We start from the raw sequence: 22,661 nt of genomic DNA on the forward strand, positions 1-22,661 counted from the left end.
TGTCAATTTCTAAGACCCTTAGCTGGGGAATTTGGGCTCAAACTTTCAACTAAGCTGAGCGATATATCCATCTATTCCTGGCTTTTTGGTGCAAGTTTTTAATGATAAGGTTCTTATCTTTAGCGTGTTGGGTGATTGTTCATGGGTATTCTCCTACCCGAAGTTTCACTGGAGTGACCTGTGCTCCAATTACTTGTTTAAAATGTTCAAGCATTGAGCTTTATCCAGTTTTTTAATTCTATTTGGTGTTAGCTTGCCCAATTCATGCACTGAAGGGCCCAGATCCGCCTCAGTATTAATATAGGACACCGTCTAAGCAGGATTTAAAAGCCAACTCATCAGAGTCCCAGCTTGACTTCATTGACGTTTATTTTTACGGGACATTTTCTTTCTTCTTTTTTGTCAGTTTTACCATCTGGTCAGGCTTGTGTGACTCAGCTCTATGTTGCTGTTTAGATTGTGCCAATCTCAGAGGAGTCCGAGAGAGCAGGTTCTTCCCTCACTTTACATTCAACTTCGACTTCTGCTTCTGCCTGACTTTCAAGTATACTCCTCTAACATCTTTCCCCCGAGAGAACAATGATTGATATTTGCTCCAGGTTGCTAGCCTGCCTCAGAGGGTCCTCTGGAGGTTTGATTATTCCAGATTTGTCAATCCAATCAACTTTTGATTCTCATGATTTTGGCCACACAATTTTAACCGAATCTTCATGGCGAATTGAATAGTCGCCATGTACGACTGGATTTGAGCAAACGGCTAAAGCGCTAGTTTTCTTCTTGTTCAGGTGCCATCGAGTCTGATTGCAGAGAAAGATAACGTGAAGCCAAGAGTCTATTTGCATTTTTATTTCTAATGGCTATATCCAGTTCCAATTCATGGAGCTGTGTCTGGAATTTCTACTGAAGTCTCTTCAGACCGACATTCTCCTACAATGGGTTTTAATATTTCCTCTTGGAAGAAGGAAGTAATTTTGCACTTCGTTTTCGGTCTAATACCAGCTGTCTGTAAATTAGCAGTGCTTTCTGCTATATGGATCGACTTGTTTACCTCATTTAAATGAATCTTCCCTTCATGGAGATTGTATCTTGATTTCCCCTTAGCAGGCATGCTCACTGAGATTTTACCGGCTGCCAACAGCTCCAAACACTATTAATAGTTAATTCACGCTTTTGCAGGCAGCAACGTTTTTTTTTATATTAAAGTACTCACTTCTTGTGATTGGGACAGTGAGACAGCACTCACAAGACACACGACTAATGCGCCCAGCGGTGTTGAAGTTGTAGGATGTTAATGTCTGGAGGCGGGACTGTCAGTAGTCGACCAATAGAATGAATGAATGAATGGATGTCGTTCCTCAGCAGACTCAGCTGTTCACAGGATGACAGACAAGCATTTCACACAGCAACACAGCACCCGCAACGCACTAGACCAATGTGCATTATTGAATCATATGGTCTATGAAATGTCAGTACTCAACCTATTATCAATAAAAAATGCAAAACAAAATGAATGCATACACTTTCAGTTTACTATCAAATACATACAATATCAAAGAAAAAACAGAATGCCTACCATTACTAAAAAATACATTAAATATAAAAACAAAGATTAAACAAGCAAAACATGAATTTCATAGTTTCAAGAGTTTTGATTCACATGCGTTTCAAAAAACAAACATTAAATGCCCAACTCTAAAACACTGAACTTGTCAATCAGCAACAGAAGTATACAGTGACTGTGAATATAAAGTTAATTCCACCGTTCTTTCATGAAAATTGGTCTCCTTTGTTGTTTTTTGTTCAATCATTTCCTCAAACCAGCTTCTTTTAAACCACCGTTACCTTAAGGCACCAGCCGGTTTCAACGCATCTGCATGGTAATTATATCAACGCCTGCATCAGGGTAAACCCAAAATTCCTTTTTAAAACATTCAATGGGAAAAGAGTGCTAATCAATTATTTAATATCTCAGGGTCTGCTGACCATGAGCCTTCATTTCCAGTTGGGTGGTAACCCCCTGGTGCTACCGGTGGGTTGCTGCCAAACTCGTAAAACCGTTTTGCCTCCTGATATCCCGGTGCCACTGGGACAAGTCCCCACGGCCCAGGATGTCAGGTGGGTCGGAAAGTGTCTTAAAACTCCACGGTAATGGGGAAACGGAAGCACTGGCACCATTGCTAACGCTGCTGGCGCTTCTGTGAAAACCATGCCATGCATGGACTGGGCCCCCAGCTAGTCAAACCTGCCAGAGCAGACCCCCACACCTCACAGGCATAGTTGCACTCTGGCGGTCCACAAAGGATGTTGGTACGTTGCTACTGGCACCCTTATTTCCAGACCGCCAGACTTAGAATGAGGCCTCATATAATTATGGTTAAGATGCTCTTCCAATATGAAGAGCACTTTTTGGATGACTTATAACTTTGGCACTGTTGGATGAATCCTCACAAAACTTGACAAAAAAAGTATAGACCCATCTCTGAATTATTTTGCAAAGTTTGGTGAAGGTTCATCAAGTGGGGAAAAACTATATAGGAGGGTCCCACAACTCTTGCAATCCAGATAGACATGAATGGAAACAAATTTATCTTGCGGGTACAGTCCAAACAGCTGGATGGATTTGCACCAAACTGGAGTGGCAGCCTGCTCCCAAAAGCATGCTTTTACAAATTTGGTGTTAATCCATCCAGTAGATTTTTTAAGAATTAACAAAACGTAGGCCAAAACAAATTTGCATGTCCAGATCTTACAGTCTGTGTTTATAAGTCACTGCACACAGGTGGAGGAGTGCCTTTGTCTGGCTCTTTCATCTCTATAACTGGGTCATTGTCCTCCTGCGCAGTGGGAATGGTTTCCAGATTCATGAGTTGCTTCTGTCTGGATTTTGACAGTTCATAATATCTACTGAGTCCATCATAAGTTTCATTATTTTCATACTCACCAGAAGTGGATAGTGGAAGAGACCAGAGACGTCCCACATTTTGCCCCACTACAATGTACATTATGTCTCCTGCTCATCATGCTCCCTATACTGTGTGTTGTTTCTCCTGGCTCATCAGTAAATGCAATATGCACCTCACCTATTTTGAGCCCATAACAGTGAACTAAACCTCCTCCACCTCCTCCTCTTCCGCCGACTGCAATACCATTGTATGAAGTACTATATCTTTCATCAAAGCTACTGCTGAATGCAACATTGATTTTGCGGTGGCTGAAGTAAAATGTGCTCTAGCTGCATGCTTCCCCTTTGCCGGGCACCTTTTGGTGTAACAGACATGTTGGAATGCAATGTGATTATTCCACCTGACAAGAAATGTCAGTGGTTTGTTGTCATTGCTGAGACATCAACATACAACTCAACATCAGTTAAAAGTTCACCATTGGCTTTATTTTGCTCACACAAATGGAATTAGGCTCAACTGAGATTATAGTGGTGAAGTTAGGGATAGTACATTCTGCCCTCCAGGCCCCTAGAAGATTATTCCCTTCTAATAGAACCATTCCCACAGTCCTTCTCTCTTTTAGTTCAGTGCTTCCGTTTTTCAAGCACTCACTTGCAGTATCTGGGATTTTATAGTGTCCCCAATACTCATTTGTTGCTCCTGTGCTATTCCTGGATGCTGCTGAAGTCATCAGGATCAAAGGTTGGTCCTCTTGTACTGTCCTAGCAACAGGGGTGAAGTGGGCCACTGCACAGCTAGTTGGTACATTCATATGTCCCCTTATATTTGGTGTTGGCAACTCATCCATCAATTTAACCTTGGAGCTAAGGGTTCTGGTTCTTGTCCCTGGCCTTGGCTCCTCGACCACCACTTCAGCAAAACCATACTGAGACAAGTCATAACGTTTGCCCCTCTGACACTTTCTCTTAATCTTTCTTCTCTCATTCCTACTATTCTTGATGTTATCCAACAGCCTCCTCTGCACTGCTAACTCTCTCCTGATCTTGTCATTCCATTTCCTCTCCCACCTCTCTCCTTCTCCTCTCCTCTTCCTTTCCACGTTCTCTCAGTTCTCCTCTCCTCCTCTCAATTCTCCCTCTTTCTCATGTGTTACTCCTTCTCTTCACTCTCTGATTTGCTCTGTTCAACCGTCTCCATCTTTTCCACTCTACCAGCTCTACTCAACACTCTCCTGCACCTCTGCTGTCCTACTCCTTACCCCCACATTTCCCCTTGGACTCATTCTCTATTTATCCCCTGGTGGGATATGGGAACGGGCCAGCAATTGTGTGATGTTTGATGACTGTGTTTATGCTAGGAGTAGGCTCTGTGTTTGGCGCAGACCAGGGAAGTCTATACATTCTCAGGTGAACTAACTAGTATGTCAGATCACACCACAACCACACATATGAACATTATATCACAAATGGTGGCCATTATGACTTGAGATGGTCCTCCCTCCCAGCCAGCAGGTTTCCTGATCCATTCACTGTGCAACTATAGTCTCCACTGGTCTGAAGCAGGGAGGTTTCATGGTGGCTCCATGAGTGGCTCATGGGAGATATGTTCTTTCTGTCATTGATACACTCTAAATGTACTATGTGGTCCATTGCTCCCGGCAACCACGGGTCACAGAACAGAGTAGCCTCAATGCTTCCGACTTGGGGTTCCAGAATCCCTGTCAAATTCCTTTAGCCATAGTGGGGATATTGGATTCTTGCCGTAGACTTGACAAACAAGACAAGATATGGTATCAGGAAATGCAGGAATGCACTGTACACCTAATCTGGCACCAGCAACCCAGAGTGGGTGGCTGGTGTAAAGACTGGAGGAGAGTATCTGTACACATGCCCTCTAAATGGCAGAGTAGAAGCACAGAGCACCCAGCCAGGATTCTCTATATGGTAGAATAGACAAGCAACCAAGGCTTAAGCTCTCAGGAGGTGATGCAGGCTGGTTCCTAAGTACGGTGTTGTCCCCAAGCCTCCCACAAAGGAATGCCCACAAATTATGTTATGTGCTAACACCGTTATTTATATAAAAAATAAGGTTCAATATATCTACACAATTAATAACACACTTTGTACTTTGGCAAATCTAATATGGCAAATATTTACTATGTCTATGTGGTACCACACTTAACTACTGACTCCTTTAAAATATCCCAACTAATGACAGTTCTAATGGCATACAAATCAAACAGTAATGTGTATTAGAATAGGACATAGGAAGCAAGGCAAGTTAGTTTAAACAATGGCAAAATTGAACTTTAGCTACTAAGACACAGTTTTGTGTGAGGATCCCCCACCTGGGCAACCTGTAATACAGAGTATTAAGAAGCCCAGTCCATTAATGTTTAAATAGTCTTGTTTCATGGTCAAAAATGATCCACTACCCTAATGTACCTGAGTTTAGCAGAGTTTCTTTAATGTTTCATCGACGGATACCTCAAGGGTGGACTCCCTTTAAAGCAGGAGCCACAGGACGTCGAGAGTTCTTGAAGAAATTGGAAGCTCAGCGTTGAGAGTACTTGAAGAAAAGAGTTTGGTACCGCAAAGAAGAATCGATGAAGAATGTAGGCCCGGCAGCGGGCGTCGAGTGTTGGATATCGGCGTCAGTGCTCGGTACTTGTCCACGGCTGGCTTTCATATCCTCCACTTTCTCCGACGGGACAAAGCGGTTGATGGTGATGGCAAGGGAGCCCTTCTTTCAATATTCTTAGGCAGAAGTGGAGTGTTGCGGCTCCGTTCATTGAGCAGCACAGTGTCAAGCTGTCCCCGCTTCTGGGCAACATGACTCGAATGGCTTCCAGTGGTTATGGAATTCCTCCGAGCCCCAGTCGATGGCTATGGACTTCGATGGCCTTGATGTCCAGGTGCTTCACTTCGAGATTGCTCGGCGGATCCAGTCACCGGTCGACAGCCTTTTGGGACTGGTTTACAGGGTGCCTCAGCGAAGATCAGCTTCTGCACAATGTTCCCTCATAGCTCGGGGAGAGGTCTCCTAGCCCGGTCTTCTCTCGGATCAGTCCTTGACAGACTTGACAGCTTTCCGATTTGGTCGAGGGAAAGCAGCAGCTAACCATCTTCTTCCAGCTGGGCTTCAAGTATAAGCAGCTACAAGTTTCAATTTCAGCTTCTAAATACATTGGTAAGTGAGAGGTCCCCAGATATACAGATCTGTCCCTCATTCAAACTGCTGGGCCAAGCTCAGTCAGCCAATCAGTCAGAAGGGCATTCAAGCAGGAAGGTGGGCATTCAGGCCATTTACTTCCACCCAGACACCCATAAGAAGGAATGTGGATTGTGGCAGGCACCTAGCCTTTCAGCACACCACACTGCATCCATGTCAGTTTCAGGCAGGCTGTCTCATTCTTTGTGTCACACACACAGATACCAGACACCCATAACATGAAGTACATATTGGTCACACACTCCATGCACACAGGTCCCACCCCAAGTGTGTACCCACAACATGCAGTCACTGTGAAGGCTCCAGCCAGTCTGGCCTGGACTTCCCTACAATACAATACATGGTTCTTCCACCCAACTGCCAGTCAGGGGATGGGACAGAGTCAGGGCTTCCCAGGACTTTGAGAAAAAAAAGGTAACCGGCAGTAGAAACCAAGAGGCCAAAGGGGCCATTTTGTTTCCTATCTGGAATCCACTGATTCCTATGGCAGGGCCTGGGTATCCAAACAAGGAGGATACACAGGGTACCTGTCAAATTCAGCATGGAGCTGTCACCAGCCCATACCCTGCTCTGTGGGCCACACAGATGTGCCCAAAAACATACACTAGGAGTACAGGGTTGTACCCTCACCCATGGGTGTCATAAGGGTAGCCCATGGGTCTCTGTTCACCACAACCAAATATAGGATGAGCTGCACTGCCAGGAGTCCCAGATGGACTCGTGTGCAGAAAGCAACACAGAACACACATGATAAGGGAGTACAGGACAAGGAGATGGAGGCCTTGTCCCTTCAATGCATTTCCAGCATCACAGCTGGTCCCTGGGCCCCCAGGGTTCTTCACTTCTTATCATTGCACATATGATGTGTCACAAACCTCATCCCCTCCTGTAGAACACCACCTTGTTTCTTCTAAGGGATAGTAAATAAGAACATGGGCATTGTCTTCTGAGTGTCCTTGTGGATTTTCGATATTGAAAGTATAGGACTGTAGTACTAAATACAAAAATACAATGCAGGGATTACTTGTCTCATTCCTGGTGAAATAGCCTACAGGGCATGGTATGTGAGAAATTGAAAGTGTCAGCAAATAAGGTCCTAGGTTAAGAGCTCAACAACCCACCTTATGGATTGATATGCCAGTACAATTCTAGCACAACCTTTTCTCTGAGGTTCAGCTTTTAACTGATGTACAACATATATTGTCATTGTCTACCCTCTAGCACCTGAGAAAGAACTGCAGTCAGCCATATTCATGAAGCTTGGGGAGGATAAAAGGTTGAGAGAAGTCGGCCATAACGAGGTAGAGTGAATGGCAAGGAGAACATGTCAATTCCTCAATGGCCTCCTATCTCATCTACCATAGTTGGTTGGGTTGCAATGTTTTCAGTTTTTCTGTCAGGGATCCGGAGACTGTTCACAATCTGGGGATGAATCATAGATAGCGTCTATCTAGTCCTAGGAAGGCCAGCAATTCCTTTTTGTTGTTTGGCAGTAGGATCTTCCGTACCACCACGACTGTTCTGTGTGGAGTAACATTAAGTGAGCATGCAAGAGACAGCTGCACGAGCCCCTCGGTTTCTTGTGGTGACTTGCACAACACTAGCCACTTTTCAATTGTGAAATCACAAACAGCACAGCCATTTCTGATGTTGCCCCATTTTGGGCTATATAAAGGCTGTACCAGGACTTGACATTCTATCTAGCGAATTTACAATGATGAAATCAGTGTTTTGGAGCTTCCCCAAAGCACATGTACAGCTCCAGAGAACTGATGCATTACTGCAACCGTCACAGAAGTCCCTAAGAATAACATGCATGTGCATGGTAAGGTGACTAGCCGGGGAGCTGGGCTAGTAGTTTCCGCTGCTGCTGTTTACAGGACATACTTGCCCATATTTAAGCAACAGTTACTATGCAACTTGATTTTTCTTGCCTCCTGCTGGATCTGCCCTGGACCAGTAATAGCAAGGAGCAGGAACCATGCTGACCCAGGTATGTATAAACAGGAACACGCTTTATTGTCTTGGTTACAGGTTCAGATAAGAATATAGGAGAGAGAGATCATTATCAGCATCTACCGTGGTTCCCTGCCCAGCTCCAGGTGCTCTAACCGTCTCCGTTGGAATCCCCAGGTGCCCCAACACTCCAGGCTCCCCTAGCATTCCAACACAGCTCTTACACTGACTCAGACCTCATTCATACTTATGCAGGATACTACACATCCCCCCCTTTTTCAATCAAAAGAAAACGCATACACTCACAACCATGAAAGGACAAACAACCACAACATTTCTACTACTCCTTCCACCCTGGCCTGCCACACCAGGGTCTTGGTGCCGCCACCACCAAGCACAACCTTGCCTCAAAGGACAAAGAAAACTACAACCAACAACCCTCCTAGACAAAACACCTTCCACCAAGACTGCCATTCTTGGCCTCAGGTCTGCCACACCTGAGCACAAACCAAAACGCCCCAAAGTAGGCTAACTCTCTTGCCAAAAACAGTGTAGTCACAAATATTGCAAAATTACACAAAGGCCATCACAATAGTCCTAAACATGCCAAACAAAATATAACAATGCTTCATCCCCTCTCCCCTAAAAAAAACAAGAAAAAGAATGAAACAAATCTAGGAAAAATGACACACGATACAAAGATCACGGAAAACACAACCACAAAAGGAGAATTTGTGGCTTAAAAATTACATAGCAAAAGCTATGAAAAAATTGTTAACATGCAATTACTACCAGATGACAAAAATAGTAGTACGTTGCACATTCACATTTGCAAAAACCCAAAATTCAGATGTAAAAATAAACACTACCAAAGAAAGGAAAACAGTAGTGCATTTGCAATTTAATACGTTTTGCAAAACCCAAAGTCTCATGCACACCACAACGATGAAAACTCAATGGTGTGAGAAGAAAACTCTGAAAAATATTTGAACAATGTAATTCAAACTGAAATAAATCAGTAACCCATGCCAGTGTATGTTCCACAACTTCAAATACAAACCTAATACTGACTACAAACTGTGTGCCCTCCAAATACTCTTTAAAACCAATATTTAAACTGGCGTGCAATAACTACAACTTTTAATCCCATCCTCGTCGCCAAAATGATGTATCCTGCCTCCTGCAGGATCTGCCCTGGACCAGTAATAACAAGGAGCAGGAACCAGGCTGACCCAGGTATGTATAAACAGGAACACGCTTTATTGTCTTGGTTACAGGTTCAGATAAGAATATAGGGGAGAGAGATCATTAGCAGCATCTACCCTGGTTCCCTGCCCAGCTCCAAGTCCTCTAATCGTCTCCGTTGGAATCCCCAGGTTCCCCAACACTCCAGGCTCCCCTAGCATTCCAACACAGCTCTTACACTGACTCAGACCTCATTGATACTTATGCAGGATACTACACAAGTGCTCCCAGACAAGTCAGAAAGCAATGTTTAAAATCTGTCAGAAACTAAAATGACTTAGTGTAAGCAGAAATTGCATTCCAGATTTTGACAGTGACACAAGACATTTTACTGAACAAGGGACATCAAATGTTTGGGCGAGAAGTCTGTGAGTCCTGCTCATACATATTTTAAGCTTTTAAAACGAAGACATGGTTGATTGGTTGGTTTAGTTAGCGATAGAGTAGGGGTTGATAGTAGTGAGTAGCTTAAGTTAGGACCCTTAGTTTAGCTCTCAGTTTGAAAGAATTAACCACTGCATATAGGGACTGTCCTGTTTTTACTGTAACTTTTAAGCCGCTCAGAATCTTAGAATAAAGAGACACGTATGTGAGTTCAGGCTTGCCGTAGAGAGGTAGATTTCCATTAAAGTAGAACTGTAAATGTGGATAAGAGATGATAAGCTTCTTTTCTTTCACCAGATGCCTGAGCGGAAAGGAGGAAGAGAGGTAAGGGAAGGAGAGAAAACTTAAAGGTAAGATATTTAGGATTTGGGATGGGGAGCTGGAGAAAAATATGGTCACAAGGTGAGAATAGTAAATTCACTGGGTCACTCCTTTTTTGTGTCCTTTGCAGAGTCTAAAGAGCTAAAGGTGCAAGTGCTGGATTTTTAAATGTTTTAATCTCATTCCTCTTCTCCCCCTGTAGGGACATCTCAGTGCATACATTAATAAACGATGTTGAGGGATGAACCCTAGAGGATTAGTGGATCTAACAGCCTGAGTGGAAAACTGAAAATATCGGTACCAAACATGCTCTAGTTATTGTACAAGGTCTTTTCCAGCCTCCAAACGCAAATATATGACAGTATGTAGATCCAGGTGACACTTAGTTTGTCTGGCCATTAACCCCACGTCCCTGTGGATGTGTGTTACCAGGTACAAATGCTTTGTGGACTCACTCTAGGTTTGGCTATGGATGAAGATGTGATCTAGGTAGGTTCCTGAATAGACCTGGTGAGGTTTGAAGACTTAGTCCATTAGTCTTTGTAAAGTGGTTGTTGTGCCTTGCAACCTAAAAGGTAAAACAATACATTGGAAGAGTTCTTCCAGAATAGAACAGATGGTATTCACTCAACTTGATAAGTGCCTTGAATCTAACGCAATGTATTGTTTGTACGCGTGTCTTTGCTCACAGCTGATTAAATAAAAACTCTTTAAAAAAAAAGAAAAGGTGGTATTTTCCTTATCTTAAGTAGCCAGAGAGATTTGTCAATGACCTTTGCACATGTCCAGGGTTGAGATGTAAGTGGATGCGCCTATTCCTTCAATCATCTCATTGATCTGTGGCATTGGGTAGGTGATGAAGTGTGATATTTCATTGACTTTCTGAAAGTCAATGCAGAAACACCACCTTCATCCTTATTTCCCTGTGAGTTTGACTAGAGTGGCTCCGTGCCTTCAGGACAGTTTGTTGACCAATAACACCACCATTCAAAGGATTCCCTCCATAGTTATCTCACCTTGAGCCTATGGCGGGCATTAAGTATGGGATTGCGTGGGTGTCCCTGTTAGTGTATTTATGTGGTGAAAGACATCCTTCACTCAAGGCTGTTTCTCCAGGATTCATCTTTAAGGCTGACCAAAATATATCTCAGAACTAGTAGGGTCATACTCTTTTCAGTACCATCCCAGGGACTAAAAACTGGTTATTTCTACGTGCCCTTAAGAAATGGTAGGATATCCTCCCTCCCTCCACTCCATGAACTCATTTACATGCTAGACATGTCAAGGTGTTTATCAGTCCATCTGCTGCACCCTGTCATTTGAGCAAATGATTACGTTTACAACAAGATAAGACCATTGGGGGAGGAGTTGGGGGAGGAGTTTATTCACTGGGTCTGGTTGCAAGGACACGGCTTCATTGCCCACCTTGAGCCTATGGTCTTTGGCCTGGTAACTGCACAACTGCTTTTGTTTATAATCGCACTCACACTTAAATTTCAGACATTTATTGCTCATTAACAATAGCCTGTTGGCCTAAAATAACTCTTGGGAATTTGGTTTCATTTACCTCGTCAGAATTACGCCATCTTGCACAGTGGGAGCTCCAGCCATGAGTAGTTTGAAGGTTTGCAAAAGGAAATTAAAGATTTCGACCACAACTGCAAATCCATGATATCTTCACAATTATTATTGTGTATGGAGCTCTATTCATTTGCATACATTTATTATGTGCGCACATGTGTGCACAACACCTCTTTGGTTCCAGTTTCTTAAATGTGATCTTTTATGTCTTGTGCATAAAACCTCTTTGTACACTGTGCACATCACTTACTACTGTGTACTTTTGCAAATGTAGCAAAATACCATTTTATGCAGTAGAAACGAATGGAGATAGTTCTGTGAATTAAGAGCTTGCCACTGGTGACTGTGTTCCTCCTGCATCTCTTCAAAATAAATCCTGCTTCTTTCTGCTCAACTACGATACAAACGTATTTTGATTTTTCAGATGTATTTAAAGTGTGGTTTGCTGCTTCGCATATCTGCTTTATTAAAACACAAATAACTGCTTCTATTCATTAAATAACACATTGCAGAAATCGTTTTATGTTGGTTTAAAATTAAAGATGAGAGGGAAAGAGATAGGGTCTATTGGAGACAATGGGCCTCATTACGAGGCTGCCGCCGGTATTAATTTTTGTCCAGTGCCCGGAAAAGGGCAATTACCGGGTCATTACGACCTTGTCGGGCACGGTAATTGCCCTTTTCTGCGTGCCGGAAAACATTATTCCCCATTCCCATTTGAGCCCCATAGTGCTCAACGGGAAAGTGGAGGGTGGTAGCACTGGTACCGTTAATAGCGGTACCGGTGCTACCGTCATGTTCTGCTTGCGGGTGCCGTACGGCCACCAGGTTATATGGCGGTACGGTAGCAACGGTGCCGGTAGCGCTACCGGCACCGTTGTTGCCTTACCGCCATACTTATAATGATGCCCAATGAAACAGGGACACCTCCCAGTTTCACTACTTGACCAACGTGTGTGAACCTGGGCAAATCATGTTACCTAACAGGCACTAATTTGCCTTAACTTCTCAATTTGTTATCACCAAAACAGGTTCAGTGTAGGGCGCACTGTAAAACATATACAAGCTGAATCAGTACGTGTGTGATTAAGGCTCACTTGAGAATAATCAAAGCGCTTGGGCTTGTGAGGCCGAAGCTTGAATATGACTGCATATACCGAATGAGACTTAACCTGGTATTTGATGGTAATATTAGGGTATATGAGGTTGTGCTTAGAAAGGTTATGCAGTGTCTGGGATGCGAGATAGTATTTAACATATTGCGGCAATATCTGTCATGTGAGGCTTTAAAATGCATAGGAAGGCAGTAACTGGCCATACGAGGAAGTATAAGAAAGCAAAGCGCCTGCTCTGTGATGGTTCTGTTGCATGTGTCCTTGGCATACCATCATTGCACACATTACACATTTGGGCTACACTGTAATTGGTTGAAAACTAAAAAAAACCTTTTCTCTGCTTTTGTAATATTTGTTATGTTGTGAATATGGTACTCATTTTAGGCTTTTATTTTACCAGGTTATGTGATGTCACATCCTGTGATGGTGCACATGGCATCCCTTATGCTAAACCTGCCATTTCCTGTCTGTTTATTTTGTGTTTCTAGAGTGCCTTAAGCCGAGACGCTTTACAAAATGAATGAGTTTATACAATACATTATATGTTTGGAATAAACAGAGCATACAATATATAGAAAATGGAACAAGATCATAAGAATACTGACTAAGACAGAAATCAATTAGGCAGTCCATGACAACAGCAAAATGTAAAGTCAAGCAACATGACAAAGAGTTACAAGATAAAAACCAGACCACCCCCATCAAATACCATTGAAAGGAAACAGGTAGAAAAAGTCTAAAATCTAGAAAATGTTCTGCGGGCAGACTAGGCATAAAGCCAGCTGGCACTACCCACAAAAAGCAAAATATAGCAGGGGAGATACACAATCCTGCCAATAGCCTCAAATTAGCCCTGATCTCCCCGGAGTGGATCCCTACTTCTGTCATTCCTACCCATGCCTACTCCACCTTTGAATGCCTGATCTGCAGGCTCTCTATCTCTCCTGGTCTCTTTCACTGTGGCCCACCATCAGGTCACCTGGCCAGGTCGCCCTCTTCCTCTCTGTGTGGGCTGACCTCTCCTCCTCCCTCTTTACCTCTACCTCTCAACTTCTCCTCCGCAGAGACATTAGCATCCACTTGGATGCAGTTAGCCCCTCCTTTGGGTTCTTTTGCAATCTATGCAACTCTTTCCCTCTATTCTACTCACTGGCTCAACTAACTCTGCAGGACACACCCTGGGTGGTCTGATCTCATAAGACGTCCTCCTCTCCAACCCTCTGAGCACTCCTCTCTCTTGGACTGAGCACTATCTTCTCTCCTCTCACCTGTCACTCTCTGCCCCTCAGGTAAAGCTGACCCCATCTCTGCCACCCATCTTCTTCGTCATCCGGCCCATGAAGTGTGTGTCAGTGGAGGCTTTCTCTGCTACTTTCTCTCCTCCTCCTACACCTGTGGATGACTCACACTCTGACACTGCTCTTTCCAACCTTCATCTCTCGGTCTCCGACACTCTTGATATCCTTGCCCCTGTCATGAGGATCCGCTTGAAGGCTGCATCCAAGTGCAACTCTTGGTACGATTTGAGCCTCGCCACCCTTAAGCCCAAGTTTAAGGGGGCTGGGAGGACGTGGAGAGCATCAAGCACATTCTCTGACAAACTGGCCTGCTGCCTGTTTCAAAGGCAATACAGACTCTCTGTCCTCTCTAAGAAGAGAGCCTACATCCAAGCCCACATCTCTGAAGCCTCTAACAACTGGGACAAACTTTTCAAAAACTGCAATCAGCTGGCCAATTCTATGGGAGTGTCTACCTCTCCTGTTCCCTCCCAGACCCTTTGCACAGCTCTGGCATCTCATTTCACCACTAAAACCTAGAACATCCTGTCCACTCTCTGTTCCTCTGCCAATTCTTCCTCTCCCTCTAGCATTCCAGGCCCCTCTCTGGCTGTTTCTCCTCTTCCTTTCCCCTCTGTCCCCTTGTTCACTCCCAACAATGTTTCTAGACATGTCTGATCTATGAAAGTCTAGTCAAAGCAGTTGCTCCCCTGCTCCCCTGGAGCCATTAAGGTCTGCATCGACATCTGTGCTCCAGCCTTGACCAATTTCTGCAATCACTCTGTTGCCACTGGAACTTTCCCCTCCTCCCTTAAGCACTCCCTTGTGCACCCCCTTTTAATGAAACCCTCTGCGATCTTTCCTCTCTGGAAAATTATTGCCCGATCTCCATAACTCCTTTCCTGGGCAAATTCCTGGAAAATCTGGCCATCTCCGAGCTTAAAAATCTGTTGGTTGTCTCCATGACCACCAGACTGACTTCAGAGCAGCCAAAGCACAGAAACTGTTCTCCTGAACACCTGTGAAGGCATACTCTCCAATCTTAACTCTAACCTTCCTTCTATCCTCATTCTCCTGGACCTATCTTCTGCTTTCGAAACGGTCACCCAGCCATCCTGCTCAATCATTTGCATGACTGCCTGAGTACCTATGGTCAGGCAATTGCCTGGTTGACCTCCTTTCTCTCAGATCGACCCTCCCAGGTCTAACTTGGGTCCTTCCTCTCTTCTATCTCTCTCTCGCTCTCTACATGTGGTGCCCCCAGTGGTGTAACCTCTCTCCTTGGCACTTTTACCACTACATGGCACCTCTGGCCCACCGCATCTCTTCCATCTGTTCTAACTTTCAGTATTATGCGGATGACACCCAGCTCTCCTTCAGGCTCCCCTCAGCCTCTTCTGCTCCTTCTCTCATACCAGACTGTCTCTGCCTTAATGCCAGTAAGACTGAGATCCTCCTCATTGGGACACCTGCTCCCGCCTTCCCTCTCTCACTCTAGCCACCCACCCTGGGCCCTCTACCTGCGCCTTCCTGTGAGACTTAATAACTTGGTGGGTTTATAGTCATAATGTCGAAAAAAAAATGTCGACAAACAAAAATGTCGAAAAAAAAATGTCGAAAACAATAATGTCGACATCCTATACATATAATGTAAAGAGTCATTTTTTAGAAAAAAAAATGTCGACAAAAAAATGTCAATTAGAACTAACAACACCTCACCCAACACCCCCCTGCCACCCCCCCAGACCCCCCACCACCCTCTCACCCCTCATACTCAACACATTCTAATTATATATTTATTTATTTTTTTTTTTTTCAATAAATAATTAAACAAAAAGAGTATCATTTACTATGGGGGGGTCCCCCCCAACCCCCCCTCACCCAACACCCCCCTGCCACCCCCCCACACCCCCCCACCACCCTCTCACCCCTCATTCTCAACACATAGTAATTATATATTTATTTATTTATTTATTCAATAATTAAAAAGAGTATCATTTACTATGGGGGTGTCCCCCCAACCCCCCTCACCCAACACCCCCTGCCACCCCCCAAACCCCCCACCACCCTCTCACCCCTCATACTCAACACATTTTAGTTATATATTTATTTATTTATCTATTTATACAATAAATAGAAAATTTCGAAAAAATGTCGACATTATTGTTTGTCGACATTATTTTTTTCGACATTTATTTTTCGAAATTTTGACTGTCGACATTTTTTCTGTCGAAATTATGACTGCCCACCAACTTGGAGTCATGTTAGACTCCACGCTCTCCTTCTCTGCTCACATTTCTCTAAGAAGTAACACTATAAACTGCACTTCCTCGCAGGTATTCTTCCTTTTCTCACTTTCCCCCAGAAGCTCACTGTCTCCAGAGCCCTGGTCCTCTCTAGACTGCACTACTACAACAGTCTCTTTCTAAATGTGCCTGCCTCTACTCTTCGTCCTTTACAACTAATCCAGTACAGGACTGCGAGACATGTCCTTATTCTCAAGCCCAGTGATCATGTCTCTCCAGCCCTGACTTCTCTCCACTGGCTCCCTGTGGCTGCGAGGATCAAGTTCAAGAGCCTCTGCATCGTCTACAAGGCTTTCTGGGGCCAGGGACCACAATGCATCCAACTATCTCTTCCTAAGCATCTTCCTTCAAGAGCACTCTGCTCATCCACCGCCAATTCTCTGAAGGTTAGCTGGTTCTCCATGCAGAGAGTGGGGGGGTTGAACTCTTTCCTCAGCTATGGCCTCCCTCTGGAACAGCCTTCCTTTCTCTCTCAAACTTGATCAGGACCACCTAAGGTTCCTGAAGCAACTCAAGACATTCCTTTTTGCTTGCACCTTCTCTCTTCCTCACCCTTGCTGATGTCTCTGTCTGAGGTACATACAGGTTACCTGGCCACCCACTGAACGTATGGGACTAGGCTCCTGCACGGCCAGATGCCCTTGCACTGCCTACTGCCCTCCCAACCACTTAAGGGACTGTATCTGCAACCCTAGAGTCTCCTGACTGTCAGCACTTTTGAGCCACCTCCCGGCAGCACTTATGAGTTACTTGCACTCTCCCCTCCCCCTTCGCTCCCTTGGCACTTCTCCCTCTCCCTCTCCCCCACACGTGCACAATATGAAAGACACAAGACCTAGTAAGACCGTTGTTTTGTCCTCCTTCTGTCTTCCCTCCCTTGTCCTGTCGCGCCTAGAAACACTTGTGTGCAGGCGCGTTATAAATGACTTATCATATCAGATGAAAGACTAAAAGCAGGCCGCCAGACCAGAGTCACAATGTTGCATCCACTACCTCGGGCACCTAGCACAGCTTAGAGTGCCCTCTCCCCAGGACGCCACCTCCTCAGGATGCTAATCCGCTGCCAAACATCCCGCCATCCTACAGAGACCTCCTCCACATGCCCTGAAGCACCAGCTATTGCTCCATGACTGGGGGCAGCTGCAGCTTCTGCACATCCAGCCAGGGGCAGGCACCTTACACTGTCTTCATCATGCATCTGTCACCACAATGCTTCCTCCTGCTAGCACCATGTACTGGAGAACCTCATCTCCTCAAGCCCAGCGTCTGGAGACCGATGGCCAGAGCACGGCACCACCATGCGCCACCATGACAGCACTGGCGGTCACAGGTCATTGGGCCTCCATACTTGTGTGCCTAGGAGCACCGTTGTTTCTGGACTGGCACACTATGGGTTTGCCTGCCGGATCTACTGTGCCCAACAGGGAAGACCCTGCTGGACACAGCGGCCATGGTAAGCAAGCCATAATGGAAGCAACTGCACCATTATTAACGGTGCCGGTGCTTCCGTGCTCCCCATTCCCTTTGAGTCCTATTGGACTCAAAGGGAATGGGGAATTACAATTTACCGGTGCCTGACTTTCCGAAACGCCGGGGTTGTAATCCCTCAGTGTTACCGGCAAGCCAGGTGCCAGTACATTTTACAAGTTTGTCAGACTTGTAAAGAGGCCCCTTGTGTAGAATTGACTTCCCCAGCTCGGTTACAGCCACTGAATATAATCGACTCTTGACCAAGTAATTCTGATACTTTTTCTCTGCATCTGGTATTTTTTCTTTTGTGACAAAATGATGTCACACTGAGTTACATCAACTAAATGTAAATCCCTGCTTTTGTACACACTAATCTGGGGATGTCTTCTCCTCACTAATCTGAGATTGTCTTCTTCTCACTCAGAGAAGAATTGACATTTATATTTTTGTATTTATTTCATGCAAGGAGATCCCTGAGATTCTCTCCTTCCCTAGCAGAAGTCAGTCATCATAAGATGGAATGTCCTAGTTCACTTTACTAAAAAGAAGGGCTTTGAATATTGTCCATTGATTGGAACAATTTGGGCAGCGTGGAACAAGTGTCTACATCAGTCCTTTGCTTTAGCCCTTCTTTATGTCAAGTTACATAAGGACGTTTTGCTCTGTCAGGCCAATCCTTGTTTGCACCCCCCAAGTAATTTTTAATATTGAATTTCTATTTACGTACTGATTATTGAAATTGGTGAGCAGGGACATTCCTTTGCTTTACACTAGTTCCCTTTTCTACCTTTTCCTCAGATAAAGCTTATTCAATTGTGGACCTCTCTCTCAACTAAATGCTCTGAATTTTCCACCTCCTACTCTTCTAAAGCCTATTAATTTAACTAATCTAGCAAACTCCTTTCACTGTCATAAAGCCACCTAATACAACATGCCTGAAACCTGATAATGTTTGGGAAGGCCTACATTTACTGAACCATCCAACGCTCTGGTGATTTGGCATATTGCTGTATATATTCATCAAGGCTTAATGGGGGGGAATTAAAACTGACAAATACAATATTTGATCTACTTTTCTTTTGTGGTTCAAATTTATTCTAACCTGTTTGAGCCATTGGTTGGATCAAATTTGAATCTGATTCAAATGAATCCAACTCAAACACAGGCCTCGTGATAGAATAACATAGGCAATCAAATAAAATAATAATAAAGCAGAACAAAATAGAATGTAATAAAAGAGCAACAGAAAATGTTGGGAAACCTATGAGCCAGTTTGCTCCATCAGGGTCTCTTTTTTTTGTCCAAGCCCTTTAAATCTGGTTTTGAATTATTTAAATAACTTTGAGATTCAGCTACACATAGTTAATATCATTCAAACTGATTTCAATCTGTCTTTAGGTGAGTTTAAATCGGGTTTGAACCGATTTAACCGTCCACAATTTTAAGAATTATGAGAAGTTATGTTCATTAACCTCACTAATATGTGTGACAGGGTAAATTAGAAGTTCTTGCAGACAGAAACCCACAAAAACAGGACGAGAGTAACGTATCAAGTGTGTTCTGTTATTAATTGGTTCCTGTTTTTTTTAATGAAAATCCCATTACTTTTTTATTTCCAAAATAGTTATTTAAAAGATGAGCAGACTTTGTTACTGAAGCTGTATTTCTGCTTTGCGCCATGTGAAATATCTAACATTATAGACACGAACATTCTCATGTTTCATCTCATTAATAAATGAACTCGAAAAAGGTTGAATGACGCAAAAAACTGAAACCCCGGAGCATATTCTTTTATTACTGTAAGGTATTGTTAGCCATGCACACTTTACAAGACCTATTTGATCCACAGAGACCGAAAGAAAAAGAGAAAGAAATAAGTTCTTGTAGCAACTGATCTTGGCAGCGACAACATCTCATATTAGCATTATCCCCATTGCAGAGTCAATGTGCAGTGGTTTCATGAAAACATATTATGTAAATGCACTCGGCGTGTGAATCAGCAAGTCAGAGTCATAGAATCACAGGGCGAAGAATTCCACGTTCTGTCCTTCCGCTCCAAACAAACAAGAACTGACCTTCAAGAAATTACAAACAATTGAACATATCACTGATGGAATAATCAGGTTGCCAGTGGGAAAACAATGTTGTCATGGATGTGATTGAGTGCGCAGGCGATGTACTCAGAGAGCAAAGGCCTGCTAGTCTCCCGGTTTTCGGGTCATCTCACTGGTGTTTAAAACGTCACCGATAGTGTTGTTTAGCAGCATGTCATTGGGCAATAAAACAAAGGAAGATAATGGCCCTCATTATGAGCATGGTGTTCTGGGAAGTACGGTACCGGAAAGCATGCCGTTACCGTACTTCCCGGACCGCCATACTACAGGCTCTGCTCGCAGGAACTGTTTTACCCGCCAGTTCCTTGTGCCGGTGTATCCGACGTCCCCATCCCCATTCAGCCCTATGGGGCAGAATGGGGATGAGGAGGCACTTGATCCCGGCGTACGAAAATGGGCAAGTACCGGGTCCGCCTAACTCGCCATGACCTGGTTTTTGCCCATTCACGGATGCCGGAAAAAATGTAACTCCGGCGGCAGCCATGCCCTTTTCAATGGCACGGGCACTGCCAGAGTTGTAATGAGGCCCAATGTTTTTCTTAGAGGTCGGGCGCATGGAACTTTGCAAGGAGTTGTCTCCTTTTTCCCACAGTTGTTCCTCGTTCATTGAACATATGGGCAAATTAACATGTTTGAGATGTAACTCTAAATTGAATGGTCACTGTCATTGCTATTTCTTGTCCCTGGGGCTGGACGGACTGCCACGATGAGACTGGGCCTCATTATGAGTAAGCTACCGGCACTGTTGTTACTGGACTTGCATACTCCGAGTACTGCGATCGGGTGCCTTTTCCGCCTGCCAGGTCTGACCGTCCTCCTCGGATGTGAAGCGGGAGTCATTTTTACCCGCGCCTGGCTATGGGGAATTTCCGGAACCTCCGTGGCTGTAATACCCTGGTAATTCCCCATTGCCAGGCACCAGAAAAAAAACAACCCTGCCGGCAGCCGTGCCATTTTTACCGACATAGCTTACGCCAGCGTGGTAATGAGGCCCACTCAGTTTTATATCACAATGTGGAAGCACTAATTGAATGGCACAGCAGAAAGGCAAGCAAGTAAGTAACTGGCCAGGGTCCTACACTGGCGTTCTCAGCTAGTTTACATTTCAAACTAGAAGAAAACACCAAATGACAGTGTTCTTTCCTGCAGCACGAAGTTTAGATGCTGTGGCAGAGTTTATGGCAAAGGGGCGGGGGGATTCTAGACGAACTAACTGTGTGGATTAAGGTAATATTATTTGCTTTTCTCCACTGAAACCAGTTGACCCTACACAGATGTGTGAGCCAGTACAACACACCGTACCAAAGTTGGGGTTTTAAGTTTTCTTTCAAGAGAAGGCTTCTCTGAATTGCTCTTAGGTCTTTTGCCAAGTCACTAGGAGGCAGATGGTAAGCGAAAATGTGGGATAACAAACGACTATATGCTGACAAACAAGGACATACAACAGACGTATCCCATATTGAGAAGTATTCCTTTTCTGACCTTTCTTTCATTTGAGAAGATTTGGACAGGTGTGTGGACGATCAAAAATAAAGTACATACAAAGTTCCACACCATTTATTAAATAGTTTATATATTTAAAAAAAGGATTGCTTTCCAAAAAACAATTAGATTCGATAGGGACGACTCCTTTCACATGGATAGGTGGGACACCAGCATCAACTTAGGTAAGCACACTCAAAGGGATATTTTTGTTGGTTTTATTAGTGAGCATTCAGCGTAAATAAATGCAAACTTTTGCTTTAAAATAAAAAGAAAACATTTCCGGTCCTCATTACATAGCCAAACCAGGGTCACTGGCTTGCTCCTTGTTCTGATGCCATTTTCTTTTGTCCTTTGTACCATGGTACCAAGGGATATTTAGTACCTTTGCAGGGACACTTACCTAGGTGCTAAGGCTAACAAACAGTTGGTTAGGTTTCTCTATTCATAGTGTTTATAGTTCTTGTTTTTGTCCCATCACCAATTTGTTTGCAATGTTAAGCAGCCATTATCCTAACCAAGGTCTCTGCAGTTATGTGTGTTTGTGGTACTGGAAAAGATTTTAAGTGATGAGATTATGAGGGTAATTCATAGAATCCAGCGCACAAGTGGCGCACGCGGCTGGCGCACAGTGTGCGTGTGCAAATCCCTGCGCCAGCCGCGTGCGCCAAAACCCATTTCCGCGCACAGTGTATTCATGGATACCAGCCACCAAAACCAGCCGTGGCGCACAGTGGCGCAGCGACCCTGCAGCAGCGCCAGTTACGCCCCCAAGAACGCCTCTCGCGCAGGGAAAAGCCATCAAAATCCCCAATCCAGCGCAAAGGGCTGCGCTAACCCTGTACCAGCACGGCAAGCGGGCTACGTGTATCACTGGGGTGCGCGGGAAGTACCTCACGTCATTTCAGCTGGGTACGTGCATTTCAGGAGTGCGTGGGAAGTTCCACACGCGAATGTCCTGGCTACGTGTATTTTGGGGTGAGCGGGAAGTTTCACACGCGATATCAGCAGGGTACTTGTATTCCAGGGGTGCGCGGGAAGTTCCACACGCGAATGTCCTGGCTACATGTATTTCGGGGTGCGCAGGAAGTTTCACAAGCGATATCAGCAGGGTACGTGCATTCCAGGGGTGCGTGGGAAGTTCCACACACAAATGTCCTGGCTACGTGTATTTCGGGGTGCGTGGGAAGTTCCACACGCGAATGTCCTGGCTACATGTATTTCGAGGTGCGCGGAAGTTTCACACGCGATATCAGCAGGGTACGTGTATTCCAGG

Source organism: Ambystoma mexicanum, chromosome 4p (assembly GCF_040938575.1).
Source record: "Ambystoma mexicanum isolate Mex_15411 chromosome 4p, UKY_AmexF1_1, whole genome shotgun sequence".
NCBI classification, from domain to species: domain Eukaryota; kingdom Metazoa; phylum Chordata; class Amphibia; order Caudata; family Ambystomatidae; genus Ambystoma; species Ambystoma mexicanum.